This window comes from Varanus komodoensis, unplaced genomic scaffold (genome assembly GCF_004798865.1).
Source record: "Varanus komodoensis strain SLA01 unplaced genomic scaffold, ASM479886v1 scaffold7_3, whole genome shotgun sequence".
Lineage (NCBI taxonomy): Eukaryota > Metazoa > Chordata > Lepidosauria > Squamata > Varanidae > Varanus > Varanus komodoensis.
In genome coordinates this window covers 23,551,697-23,565,030 of record NW_025336480.1, presented here as the reverse complement: position 1 = coordinate 23,565,030, position 13,334 = coordinate 23,551,697, and positions in this window count along the sequence as shown.

Sequence of the window (13,334 nt, the reverse complement as noted above, 5' to 3'; positions counted from 1 at the left end):
TAGAAGGAAGAATACCTGTAGAAGGCCTCTTCTGCTTTGGTACTCACTTCTGTTCCTTTAGCAACGGTGATGCAATATTTCAGCAACCATTCCTGATTATTCATGTGCTTTATGTTCTAGGGTCTGTATCCAAAGAGTAGCTCTAACTCCCTGGTTTCACTGGCTTGTAGGAGTGACCATGTCCTGAGTTGGGATTTTGCACTTCCAAAAAGAGCACTGGAAATGAGAAGAAATGCTAGTTTCTAGATCAGGAGAGGGCTTCCTTCTGCAAGCTCCACTGCCATGCCCTGTTCTAGAAATAAATGTTTCTGCTAGAGTTGGATTATTTTTAGAAGCACAAAAACCCAGCTTTGCAAGCGCAAGCACAATAGGATGCTACCCCAATTGCAGTTTTATATTGTATTTGTTTTTTATTGCCAGATGCTGTGAGCAATATTTTAGTGGAAAGGCTTAATACACATTTAATGAATAAATATATAAATATTATCCCCCTCCTATGGGAGGCAAGAGACTGAGATAGGAAGTGGTTTGCCTAAAACCATCTAGTAAATCGGTGGCTGATAAGAGAGTTGAACCAGGACTTCACAGCTAATCCTCCAAGGATTAACAAAACCACAGCAAATGTCTTTTAAAGCATCTGCCCCACAAATAAATTATCTTAAAGCAAGCAAGAAAAGCACAACCGAAATATGTTATAAGCCACCATACAGACAGAAGAAATAGCGGAATGCCACAGTAGGGAAAAAATAAAGCATCCCTCCTTCTTCTGAAGCTAAAAAGGAAGGCTCATTTCCTCAATACTTTCAATACCCAAGGCATATTGGGAAAAGATGATGATACTCCAAAGAAGCTGTCCCCTGCACAAGTCATCACATAAAACACGAACCCCCCAGAGAGATCCAGACAGGGAGTGTGTTCCCTTTTCTTTCCCTAACTTACATAGAAGCAGCTTCTTTTTCTTCTCCAGTAGCCAGCTTTGTTGAGGAAAGAAGCTTCACCTTGGAGACTCAAAAGGAGGCGCTCATCCACCCTTGTAGTAGATTCTGCATTGACTTCACTAGCACACTTCTCATTTTTATGACACCAGAGTTTTATCAAGTCCTTGCCATTTCCCCAAATGCCTAAAGGGTTAAAAAACATGGGAACAGTGTGATCCTGTACATGTAGACTACGGAGTATTCCAAGAGACTTTCCTCCCACATAGGAGGCTCCAGGAATGCAGCCTGAGTGCACTTTCCACACTTTCCTGGGAGTATCTTCCGCTGAATTCTGTAGGACTCCAAGCAGACATGTATAAATCTGTTCTAGAAGGTATCACATGCTTGTGTAAAGTGCTGTTGTTTTAATCTGTTGTAAACCATCCCAAGACGTCTGTGATGGGAGGGTATAGAAAAGTTTTAAACAAACACACAATCAAACAAAATAAAAATAAAGATCTGTCATAAAGAGGGGAAATTCACATAAGGGGAAAAATTAGGAGCTCTGTCTAAGCCATTTCTCAACAGATCTATCTCATGTGTGCACACACCTTCCATACCAACATTCATACAGTTTTGATAAATGTTCCAGATGTTATTAACATCTAGAACATTAAAGCTGTATAATGGTTTGAAATATATTCCACTTAGGGATAGGCCTAAGTGCACCCTTTAGTGTGGTACACTCCTAAGATGGATCAGATGCTGCTGCTGCTGCTCATTTTAAAAACCAAAATCACAAACAATTTTCTGACACCAGCGCAAAATTATTTTAAAGCAGGCCAAGTTAATAGCAGCAGCAAAATTAAAGCTGTTCGATCTTTCCATCTTAGTTGCTCAGTTGCACTGATGCTCATATAATTGGAAAAGGATATCTTTGGGAGGAAATTAATAGAAGATTTGGGTTTAGCTCACCTATGAAGCATTCCATTTGTGAGACTGAACACCAAGGTTTTGGAATTAAATTTGGTGCACATATGTTTAGAGTGCACTTCCACATTTCATGGTGATATAATCCAACTCGGGTCCTGCAAGCAAATGTTTCACTTTTTGCTTGGGTTTCAAGCCGTTCTGTTCCTCTTCCATTCACCACATTTTCCATTTTACTCAGTATTCTGTGCAGTGTGTAACTATTTCTCCATTTGTCTGTCTTGCTCTTTGGGGTCAACAGAGCGAGAAACACTTAGCTTAGATTTCAGTATAATCTCATTAGTTAGGTCATATGTTTGAGGAATGTGCAAGGCTTGCTTAGAAATCCCACTTAGCAACATCAGAAGCTGCCTGGTACTGAGGAAGTGGTTTGTTCTGTCCTGCTCAAGAGTGGCAGCAGCTCTCTAGGAATTCTCATAGGAGGGTTTCCTGGACCTCTGTGGAGATGCTAAGATGAAGCTCAGGCCTTTTTCCATGCAAAACATCTGCTCTTCCCCTGAGCTACAAACGATTCCTTTTTTCTCCTGGCAAGGGGATTTGTGAAGGACAACATGTGGCACTGATCCTTCTCATTTTGGATTAAATCATGGTGTGTACTCATATATTTTCAGCATAATTTCCAGCATCTCTTCAGCTTGATTATTCTTCAGAACTCAAATAGATCTTCAGAACCACCAAGAGTGTCCTTCATCTGTGATCCTCTCGGGTTTTGGGCTTTTTAAATTCAGATGTTAATTTAAACTATATTCACTGCCTATTTTCTAGGCTTAACCATAAAGATGCTTTCAGAAGAGGTCGCAACCTGAACCCCCACTTAAGTCCCCTTCATAAAAATAATAATTACTTGAGCATCTGCAGTGCTGGAGTGGAAGTTGTTCATTGCTATCAACCTGGCAGAAGTGCTTTTATGTAATAGCTGGGTGGCCTTTGCCTTATCTCAAGCACTTTGCAATATCTTAACAGCTTTATCACAGCGTGAATACAGCTAGGTTCTTATCAAACTCTTGTAATCCAGAGTGCCACATGTAGAAAATGGAAGCATTGCGCTGTTCTAAGCTTGCCTGAAGATAGTGTATCTCCTATGACTCAGACACCTGCGTCAACCTACACAGAAGATCACGGGTGGATAACGAGTGGCCCTTCAGATGTTTCAGTTAACTCGTGCACCACTGGGCTATGCTGGCTTGGGTTGACAGCAGTCAGACTAAAAGATCTGAATGGCCACAATTCACTTACCCCTGAGTAGAGGAAGGTAGAATATTCACACAGCATCCTTCTTTCACAAACAAGATTCTTACTATCATTATTATAACAGGAAAATCAAAGCTGAGTTGTGAAGTTTATGCCTGTTAAGATGCCTGAGTAATCTTAACCTGTAATGGGATAGAACTGTCTTCCACCAATGGCTGTCCTATCTTGATATCAGGAGTGAGCAACTTTTGAGAGTCACTGGGTTTGGATGTTCCCTACTTTGCTGACTGCCTCTGAAACTGTTGTCAGATTTGCCACAGTGGTGGCAAAAAAAGCAGTGATTTTGCAACTTCATTGCTGTTCTACCACCACTATGGCTAATGTGAAGGGGTGGAGGACAAAGAAAAGCCATGGGGGCTGAATGTCATCCTCTCCTGGTTTATATCTATAATTTCCCTTGTGCTGTTATCACACTACAAATAGTGTTACCAGGGTAAAGCTTGCAACCTTAGAAAATCACGCAACTTAACCTAGTTCTAAAATTTGGGCTCTCTGCAGAATGTTGCCTTTTTTTTTTTTTTTTTTACTGTAAATTTCTGTGTGTCTCCCCCCTCCAGATTTTCCCAGCACTTACTTTCTTTTACCCTTCCTGTCTTAAGGTAAGCAGCTGACCTATACCTGAAACTAATCATCTTTTCTTCTACATCTATCATAGCATAGATTAAAGGGCACAGCAAGCTCACACAGTCATTCCTGTCTCTGGAACCACAAATCTTCACTATTAGGGGGTCTTCTCTTTTGACAACTTTCGAAAGGTCACACCTGCTGGAGGTCAAAATATCACAAAGGTCCTCTTTGCTGAAAGATACAGCTGACAGAGCCAGGCATCTGACCAAAACAAGCATTTAAAAAATCTGTTAACTTCTTCTTCGAAATACAAGGTCAGATCTTATACTACAGCAGTTATGCATAGCAATTTTAAATGTGCAAAGTTAGCAATACAGAAATTTGTTTTTGCTCTGTCTTAAGAAAGGATATATATGTTCAGACACAAAATCTGATGGCCAGAAAGTATATGAGAGGAGGTATAGGTTTATTATGATCACTGGTTCAGCAGACAGCAGTTAGAAAGCAAAGTTAAAGGACATAAGAGACCTTTTAAAGATGTCTGTAAATTAAATCTGTATAATTTTATTGGAAGCTGGCAAAGCCCTAGTTAGTCAAAATGTATATCACAAGTTGCCCTCTTATATCAAAAAATGAGCATTCCATTTTCATACCAACACTAAATATGCAAATCACATGCTGTTTTAATTTATGTTTACATTTGAAATGAGTAATTTAAAGCTACCCTGAGTGATTGTACAAATTAACATGCTTGTTGGCTATGAATGCTTAATTTGGAAAGGGATAAATGTGAAAAGAGTTGGCCTGGCATTTCCTTTATTTTGGATTTGTTTGAAGTCACTTCTGTAATATGTCTTAGACACAAGGCTTGGCAGTAAATCTTTAGTCCTCTCACTGAAACTGTGGGTATGTCCTTGTGTGTGCAAGGTCTTTCATCACTGATACCAGAGCTTGCAGCTGGGGGTATGTGAAGCTTTCCTTGTGGGGCGAGGGGGGCGGGAGGAACCCTGTCATGGAAAGGACCTAATCACTAAACTTGGAGTCTTACTTCTGAGCATATCTGCTTAAGATTGCAGAGTAAACCTGTGGTTAATGCTGAAGCCTTGGTTTAATGAATTGATCATGCCTCAGTAAAAGATTCTGCATGTTAAAATATGACTGGGACATGGCTCCACTGGCCTAGTTAGTGACTTACCAGGCCAGATTAGGGGGAAGTCAAAAAAGATGATGCATTTATGTGTGGTTTGTTGTGATTTTACCAAAAAGCAACTTTAAAATAGAAAAGTGCAATGCTGTACTCCAGACACCCACCATGAAGCCAAGAAATCCAGGTGCACTTTTGAACCTTACCTCTTTTTTTCAGAGCCCTGCCAGGGCACTGCACTAGCTATGCTGACTCTGCGTCCCTCACAGGGCTGTGCATGGGAGGGCCTGGATCTGCGGGTCGTGTTCCTCCTTTAAGAGGGGGTTGGAGTGCCAGCTTCTGAGAGGGCCATAGCTGTTCAGCTTAAAAGCATGGCTTGGTATGCCTTCATCGCCTCATTTCACCTAAAAGCTTGACTAAGTGCTCTGCAATTTTTGTAGAAAAAGCCAACCTAAACTACAGAAAGCTTTCTTTGGGTGGGAGAACATATTTGTTGGCTTATATCAGGCAAGTTGTCTTCTGATACCCGCCCCCAACTGCACATGCAAGTGCCGCACTCTGATATGGAGGAGAATCCTTGCAGGAGAATTTTGGAGATCACCACCAGCGCTCACCAACAAGGCCGTAGGAACAGGATTGTGTCCCTGGCCTTCTCTGAATGTAGGTGGGCATCAAGTGTGGAAAAGTTTGCTTTGTTTGCTTGTTTTACCTTGCAGGGCTGCCAGGCAAGGAGGGAGGCTAAGAAGGCAGCCAAGGTGCTGTTCCACTTTCTCCCTGGTTCTGTTGTTTTCTGGGGGGAGGGGGTGGTCTGTATTGTTATTAGATTTCCCTTTTGCTAAAGTCATTGTTAAAGTAGCTTTAATTTGGATTTATTTGCCACCCTGGGGTGAATTGGTTACTCAGTGTAGTAGGTATAAAAGAAAGAAATGTCAGGAAATATCTCTGACTATAGGCAGTGTGAGTCATGCAGTTCAGTAGCTGTCCAAAGATTCCAGCAGCTCCTGCATTCAAACATCCAAAGACTCATCTACCTGAGGCACTTAACCAGTGCTTTACCAAGAGTTATTTTTCCTATTGCAGGAGTATTAGAGCATCCTTACATTAGGATTTTCCCTGGGATTTTTTGGGGAGTGACTGGAGGGTTGCTGGGACCTGGAGGGGGAAGAGTGCTTCCACCAGGGGACCAGCACTGAGTGTCTCTTCTGCCGTTCCCTGCAGATTTATAAGCCTCCAGCTTTCTGGAGGTGTGAGCTGCAGGGCAGAAGCCAAAGGGCTCTTGCCTTGTGGATTGACACTTGTGGGCTCCCACCTGGGGTTGACATGCAGCTTCCTCCAGCAGTATCAGTGGACCGTGAGCTTAAGTCTTTGGTGTGAGATCTGTTCCCAGCATAGTGCCTCAGTGTGGGGTGTGGGCTCATCAGCGTGGTGATGGGTGGAGGGAGACAGGGCATTGGAAGGCAGGCTAGCCAGTAAGGAGAATGTGGCCCAGACAGTTATTGGACGTGCCCTGCTCTGGCATTTCTTGCACCTGTAGGTTTGATAGTTGCCCTATCATCTTGCCCTCAGGTTTCTGGGGCCGCTTCTTAATGCAATTGCTGGCTTCTATAAGGTGGTGTAGCACTATAGATCGGAACGTAGATTTTACACAAACCTTCTATAATGGCTAATGGGGACATCCAGGAAAATAACTGCATTATCCTTACTGTAAAAATGCTGTGAAAATAGCTGGAAAATAAGGAAGAGGCCCTAGCGGGGTAAGGGTGTAAATGATCTTATAAAAGACCTGCAGACTTCTGTGAGTGAAGGATCACTCGATAAATGCCTCATGGAGAAAAGCCCCAGGCCTTGGGGACTTAAGGGGGAATGGAACTGGGCTAAAAGAATGGTGTTCTATAGTTCAACTCCCCCATGCTTAGTTTCCCATACAAAATGTGAATTTTCCCTGCTCTCAGTTCTCAGTGGTATTGCAAGTTGAACTCCCTTGGCCTGAATTTTAACTTTGTTCACAAATTACGCTGACATGATATTATAAGCACAATGAACAAGTATGCTGATTTTGTGTCAGTGGACTTACAAAACATTGCAACAACAAAAAAGCTGTATTTTTTCATATGTACAAGGATGATGCTCACAATTTGCTCACAACCATGATCTGAGCAAAGGAGATCTTTCCCGTGATGATCAAATTGGTTGCTTCTCTTGCTTTCTCCTCCTATTTCTACCTCCTATTTCTCAATTGAATGAGACAGCAAAGGCCTAAGCATGGGTCTAAAAAAAAAAGCTTTTCACTTGCACTCTTTCTAGCAAATAAGTCCGCACAAAAATCTGTAATGCTTCTGAGGAAATAAGTTAAAAATATAAACATTTTATTGTTGTAGCACTTTCAGTGTTTGTGTCATTTGCTTAGCTGTTGTTCTTCAGTTAATGTGCATAGGTGTATACATATTTTGCATGCATTCTTGCGTAAAAAACATAATGCTGTTGTGCAGGCACATGTGCAACAGGATTATATTTAATGTTCCCAGGCAAATGACAATCTGTCAGTGCAGTGGTCTGGGACTCAGGAGATCTGGGTTCTGGTCCCCACTCAGGCCTGGAAGCCCAGTCACTGCCTCTCAGCTTAACCTATTTCATAGACTCGTTGTGAGGATAAATTGGAGAGCAGCCACCTTGAGGAGCAAAAAGTGGAATATAAATGTGATAATAAATCATTTGCATAGTAAGAGCTTAACTGTTTCTGAACTAGGTAGTTGCAAATTTGGTCAACATCGGTATCCCCCAGAAAGATGCAGGTGAGGCAGCTAGCAACTTGAATCACGTTCAGACGCATCCAAGCAGCCGATGCCAGCTGCTCAGACCTTTTGCTCCTAGTTATTAATGGTCTCCAAGTGTTGCACAAGCTGCAGCTTCTCAGCAGTCTCCAAGGGCAGCTCCATGTTTAGTGCATTGCAATAATTTAACGTTAAGGTCCAAGTGCCTTATCCCTTTACATTTTACATATACAGCAGTGAATATAAAACAATTATCCCCTTGACATTATCTCTTTATCAAGCGAGTGTATTAATGTAAAGCATTAAAGAGGTAAAATGTCCAATCATACCATATTCAATACCATTGAAAGGTGTTGTGATGGCATTCTTGCAAAATATTTGATCATCCCTCTCTTTCCTAAAGACAATGCCTACAATCTAGCAATGTGGGGCAAGAACATCTATATAGTTAGTGCTGACTAATCTTCCCCCTATGCATCCCCCAGCATTCCACAAGCCATTTTCCAAAGTGTTAGGCTGCCTCTTAGGAAAAACAGCAGAAGCACAGCTACGTATTTAGGATGCATTTCCAAGCACCAAATGACATTAATCAGTTGATGGTCCTAATAGAGAGAAAGGTCTAAGCTATTAAGAACTTTCTTTAAATTCTCATCTGAACAAGCCCTATAGCTCTGACATTGTTTGTTATCACAGTGAGCTAAATGAATACCTTGGAAGAGCCCTTCAGGTCTCCACAGCAACCATAATTGGTTCACAGTGCTCATTTAGTGTTTGACCTTTAAAATGCATACGATGAGAGGTAATTTCGCCAGTATTCCGGAATGACCGGTACGCTATATCCACTGTCACATAGAGCAGCATGGGACAGAAAAGGAAAGGGCCTGATCCTGAATGTCAGCTTTCCCACACACAAAATCATTCCTCTTCATCAAAAATGAAAAACTTACAGTATTACACTTCCTCTTACAATATTGGGGATACACATTGGGTCTGGATTGTATCAATTATAAAATTACCCTGCAGAAGGTGATCATTTTGTTTGGTTCTAGTAAATTTGCTGTTTTACATTCCACATTTAGGAATTTCAGTCAGCTTTCAAACTAATATTTGAGTGATGGTCATGATGTGTGTTAGTATGAAAATTTCCCAATAAATTTTTCTGTTCTGGAATACATCAGATACAATTAAACTATTTTAATTCAGTTTTTTTAATGGTAAGAAGCCCAGTTCTGTTTAGTGATGCTTCCTTTCCCAAATCATCTTAGGTAAAGGTAAAGGTTTTTCCCCTTGACATTAAAGTCCAGTCATGCCTGACTCTAGGGGGTGGTGCTCATCTCTGTTTCCTAGCCGAGGGAGCCAGCATTTGTCCCCAGACAGTCTCTGTGGTCATGTGGCCGGCATGACTAAACACCAGGGTGCACGGAACGTTGTTACCTTCCCACCAAAGTGGTACCTTTTCATCTACTTGCATTGGCATGCTTTCGAACTGCAAGGTTGGCAGGAGCTGGGACAGAGCAACAGGAACTCACCCCGTTGTGCAGATTCAAACCGGCGACCTTTCAGTCAACCAGCCCAGCAGCACAGCGGTTTAAACCACTGCGCCACCTGCAACCCTTATACTAGTTTAATTTCACCCCCACCCCACGCTCCAAAAAGACGATATGAAAGAGAAATATGTTTCTGATGGCATGGAAAATAGCTCATTGTCACCTGCTCCCAAACAAAAATTGTCTTATTTGAGGCAGTTGCTGTGTTCTTCAACTCTGGAGTACTAGAAATTTTCTTTCCCCCAACCTTCTAGCATGCTACTTTGAACAGACTCTTTAGCCATCTGGATTTCAACCCTTAAATTAGACTGCAGTCCCAGGCAGACTTGCTAGGGATTAAGTCCCATGAAACAGAATGAAGAATGTTTACTTACTGCTGACTAAACACGTACCAGAGTGCATTGCGAGGGACCCTGTTGCAGCTTCCTGAGTGAAGAATCGTGCCAGGTCTTCCTGGAGATGCTGTTTGTAAGGTTATTAAGAGAAACTTCATGGTATCAGACTCAAGAGCCCTGCCTGCAACTCCTGCTTTCTTCACTTCAGTGCTATCCCCATGAAATTACGCATATATTTATAACACCAGAGCAACTGGTGTGATCGCTCTTTGAATGTCATCCTGCCATCCAATTTAAGTTTAACAACTGAAATGGCAAGTCTCAATATGTTCCAAGAAAATTATGTGAATTCTAAGTGTTCATGGGTTAGCATCAAATGCTAAGGCCACAGTAATTTTGTTGTAAGAGATCCAGTTCTGTGGGAGATAATATGCCTAGGAGCAATCTCTTCACCAAATTAGAAACAGAAACTAGGAAACACTATTCATTAATAACCTTTCTTCACGCTAATGAAAACTGCCTGTTAGCTTAGGTTCAGTCTGTAGTTTTCCTGGGGAGAAAACAACTAGCTCTTTGGGATGGTATTTTCTAATGCACTGAGTTTGGAAGCGTGTGGTTTAGCACATATGGGAACAGTTATGCAGGACTTGGTTAGGCTGCAGTTGGACGATTCCAATTCACATCATGTGGGGCTACCCTTCAAGAGCGGCTAGAAACTCCAGCTGGCATAAAATGCTAGGCAGCTAAACTGTACACAGCATCATGATCCTAACACCCCAATAATAAAGTAAATAAGAAAGTAAATATGTAAATAATAAAATAAAACGTAGTGCCCATTGTTTGCTGGGCTCAGTGCAATGTGTGATGTTAATCTTTGAATTCCAAGTAGCTTGAGGCCTGGCTTTCTGAGCGAACGGCCACCTCTGTTGGTGTGAACCTGCTCAGTTGTGAAAATTTGCAGGAGAAAAGGCCCTGAAAGAAGAGTTGCCACCACCTACACACCTTTGTAGAATTTCATTTAGAAAACAGTCTCTTCGTCATTGATTCTGTAAGGTACAATCCACCATCCTTGAAACAACATCCAAAGTGGAACCACAAGTGATTCTGGTGTTATAAATAAATGTGTCATTACATGGGCATGTGACTGTAATGAAGAAAGCAGAAATTATGGGCTGGACCCTTGTGAAAGTGATACCATATGAGATGATATTACCCTTTCAAGCAGTATCATCATGTGAATTTGGTATAACCATCACTTCAAGAACTGGTAACAAGGTACCCAAGAATGCTCTGGAGCAGATTCTGGTCCTGAACTGTCCCTCACTTGTTAAATTAGGTTACTTGAGGGAGCGCCTTTCTCCATATATTCCTGCCCACCCACTTAGATCCTCCTTCATGCGCCCTCTCCTGGTGAGATCAAGGGGAAGGGCCCAGAGGAGGCCATTCTCAGCTGTAGCGCCTAGACTCTGGAATTCATTCCCCAGGGATATATGGCTGGCGCCAACTCTTCTTTCTTTTAGACACAAGGTGAAAACTTTTATCTAAACAAGTTTATGGCTAATTAATTAATTTAATTTAGTACTTTGTATTTCATTATGGATTGTTTATTTTAATTTAATTTTGCTTAATTTATGGGCTGTGCTTATTGGTGTGTGTGCATTCATTTTATTAGGTGATGTTATTTACTCTTTTATTGTTTTATCTATTTTATCAATTGTTTTACTGTATCTCATCTATGTTTTTATGCTGTTTAGCATTTGTAAGTCACCCAGAGGACTTTCAGGTAACGGGGCAGCATAGAAATGAAATAAAAAAGTAAATAAATAAAGATTTACTTCTGCATTAGGGTACTGGCAGGTTTGTGCACTGATTGATCCAAACATACTTAGTTTTTGATTGTTTGTTGGATAGGTGAGGAAACAACAATTTGTCAAAAGATATTAGTTTTAAAAGATGATGAAATATTCATGGAAATACTGAACTGAAAAAATTAGGTCTGGTAATCACTGACATATTATTGCCAGCTTTCACTGATGGCCTGATTTTTCAGATGTAATAGTAATCCCCCTTGAATCAGCCTGATGGCAGTTGAATCCTGGGAAATGCTTTTTCTAATCCAATCCTTAATACCGATTTATCCAAATTAGTAGTTTGTTCTAATGGAGAACATGGGCTGGAGGCAATCAATAGAGTTTGCCTTAGAAGACAATAGTTAATTTTGCTGTGGAAGGTATTATTGTTTATCTATCCCCTTTGCTGATCTTGTTTAGTGTGCTGCCGTATGAGCCTGCTGGTTTTAATGTTCCAAATCCTTGAATTAGATCAAGCATACTGAATATAATTTAGAAGTGTTAACCCACCACTTCTGACTGTTGTCCCATTTGTTTTCATTACTCTTTCCTGCATCCACCTCTCCACTTTCTTCTTTAGGACAACTTAAGTGTGATTTGTGTGGGGGGAAGCTCTTCCTCTGGTTCATTTCTTTTTATTATCTTTTAGCAATGATTTTACATCTACTTAGATGTCTCCACTACAATTGTATCTTGATGAGATGAGATTGCCCACTGCAACCATAAAACAATAGCACTGAGATAAAATTTAGCCTCTTTGCTCTCTTTTGATGAGTTACCCACATTCTGGCTATATGGAAATGCAAAGTCCATACAAGACAGATTAAAAAAGCATTTTACATTCCAAATTGCTCCGAAGTAAGGCAGATGGGATCTTTTAAATACATCCAACCTGAATAATATAAAGAAGAATGGCAGTCTTAAGAGATGGGTTTTCAAGGAAACTATATACAGCGTGGTCTTCTTTCACCAGTGAACACATTTTCGTTTATGTGATTAAAAGTGCTTCTTAAAAGTGCCACAGTTTCTTTAGCAATAAGCTTCTATAAGAATATGTCTGTGCTGATATCTGTCATAGGAGATCTCAATACTTATGCCTGGTGTTAACAGAAAGCTGCTAGCTTAGTGGGATCTTGGCTGCCAGTCTTCAGCCAAACTTGCTGAGGAAGCTGTCTCTTTTTGTGCAACATTGCCAGTAATGGTCCTAGTGGGCTGGCCAATTCTGAAGGGCATGGTACTGAGTGAAGTCAGTGATCAAGCACAGGTTCCAGCCAGATAACCCAGTGATGGCAGCTATCATGTTGTAAACTTACTGGAAGGCAAATTAAATGCCATTGCCCAAGGAATTAGGCCAAGGTTTTCCAGAAGACCCAAAGAGACTTGGAAGGACAAGAAAGGATGGAGTCAGGCCAAGGAAACAATGAGATGTGATGAAGCAGCAAGGGTCATGGTGAACCAATGGTACAGCTGCTGAAGGTATTATACCAGCCTAAGTGATGGTCCTTTTAACACTCTTTGTTTTAAATGTTTTTAAATCTGTTGTTGTGGTTGTTGTTAGTCACGAAGTCGTGTCTGACCCATCACAAGCCCGTGGACAACATTCCTCCAGGCCTTCCTGTCCTCCACCATCCCCCGGAGTCCACTTAAGCTCACGCCAACTGCTTCAGTGCCTCCATCTAGCCACCTCATCCTCTGCCGTGTCCTTCTTCTTTTGCCATCAATTGTTCCCAGCATTAGGCTCTTCTCCAGGGAGTCCTTCCTTCTCATTAGGTGGCCAAAGTATTGGAGTTTCATCTTCAGGATCTGGCCTTCTAAAGAGCATTCAGAGTTGATCTCCTCTAGGACTGACCGGTTTGATTGCCTTGCGGTCTAAGGGACTCGCAGGAGTCTCCTCCAGCACCACAATTCAAAGGCCTCAATCCTTTGGCGCTCAGCCTTCCTTATGGTCCAGCTTTCACAGCC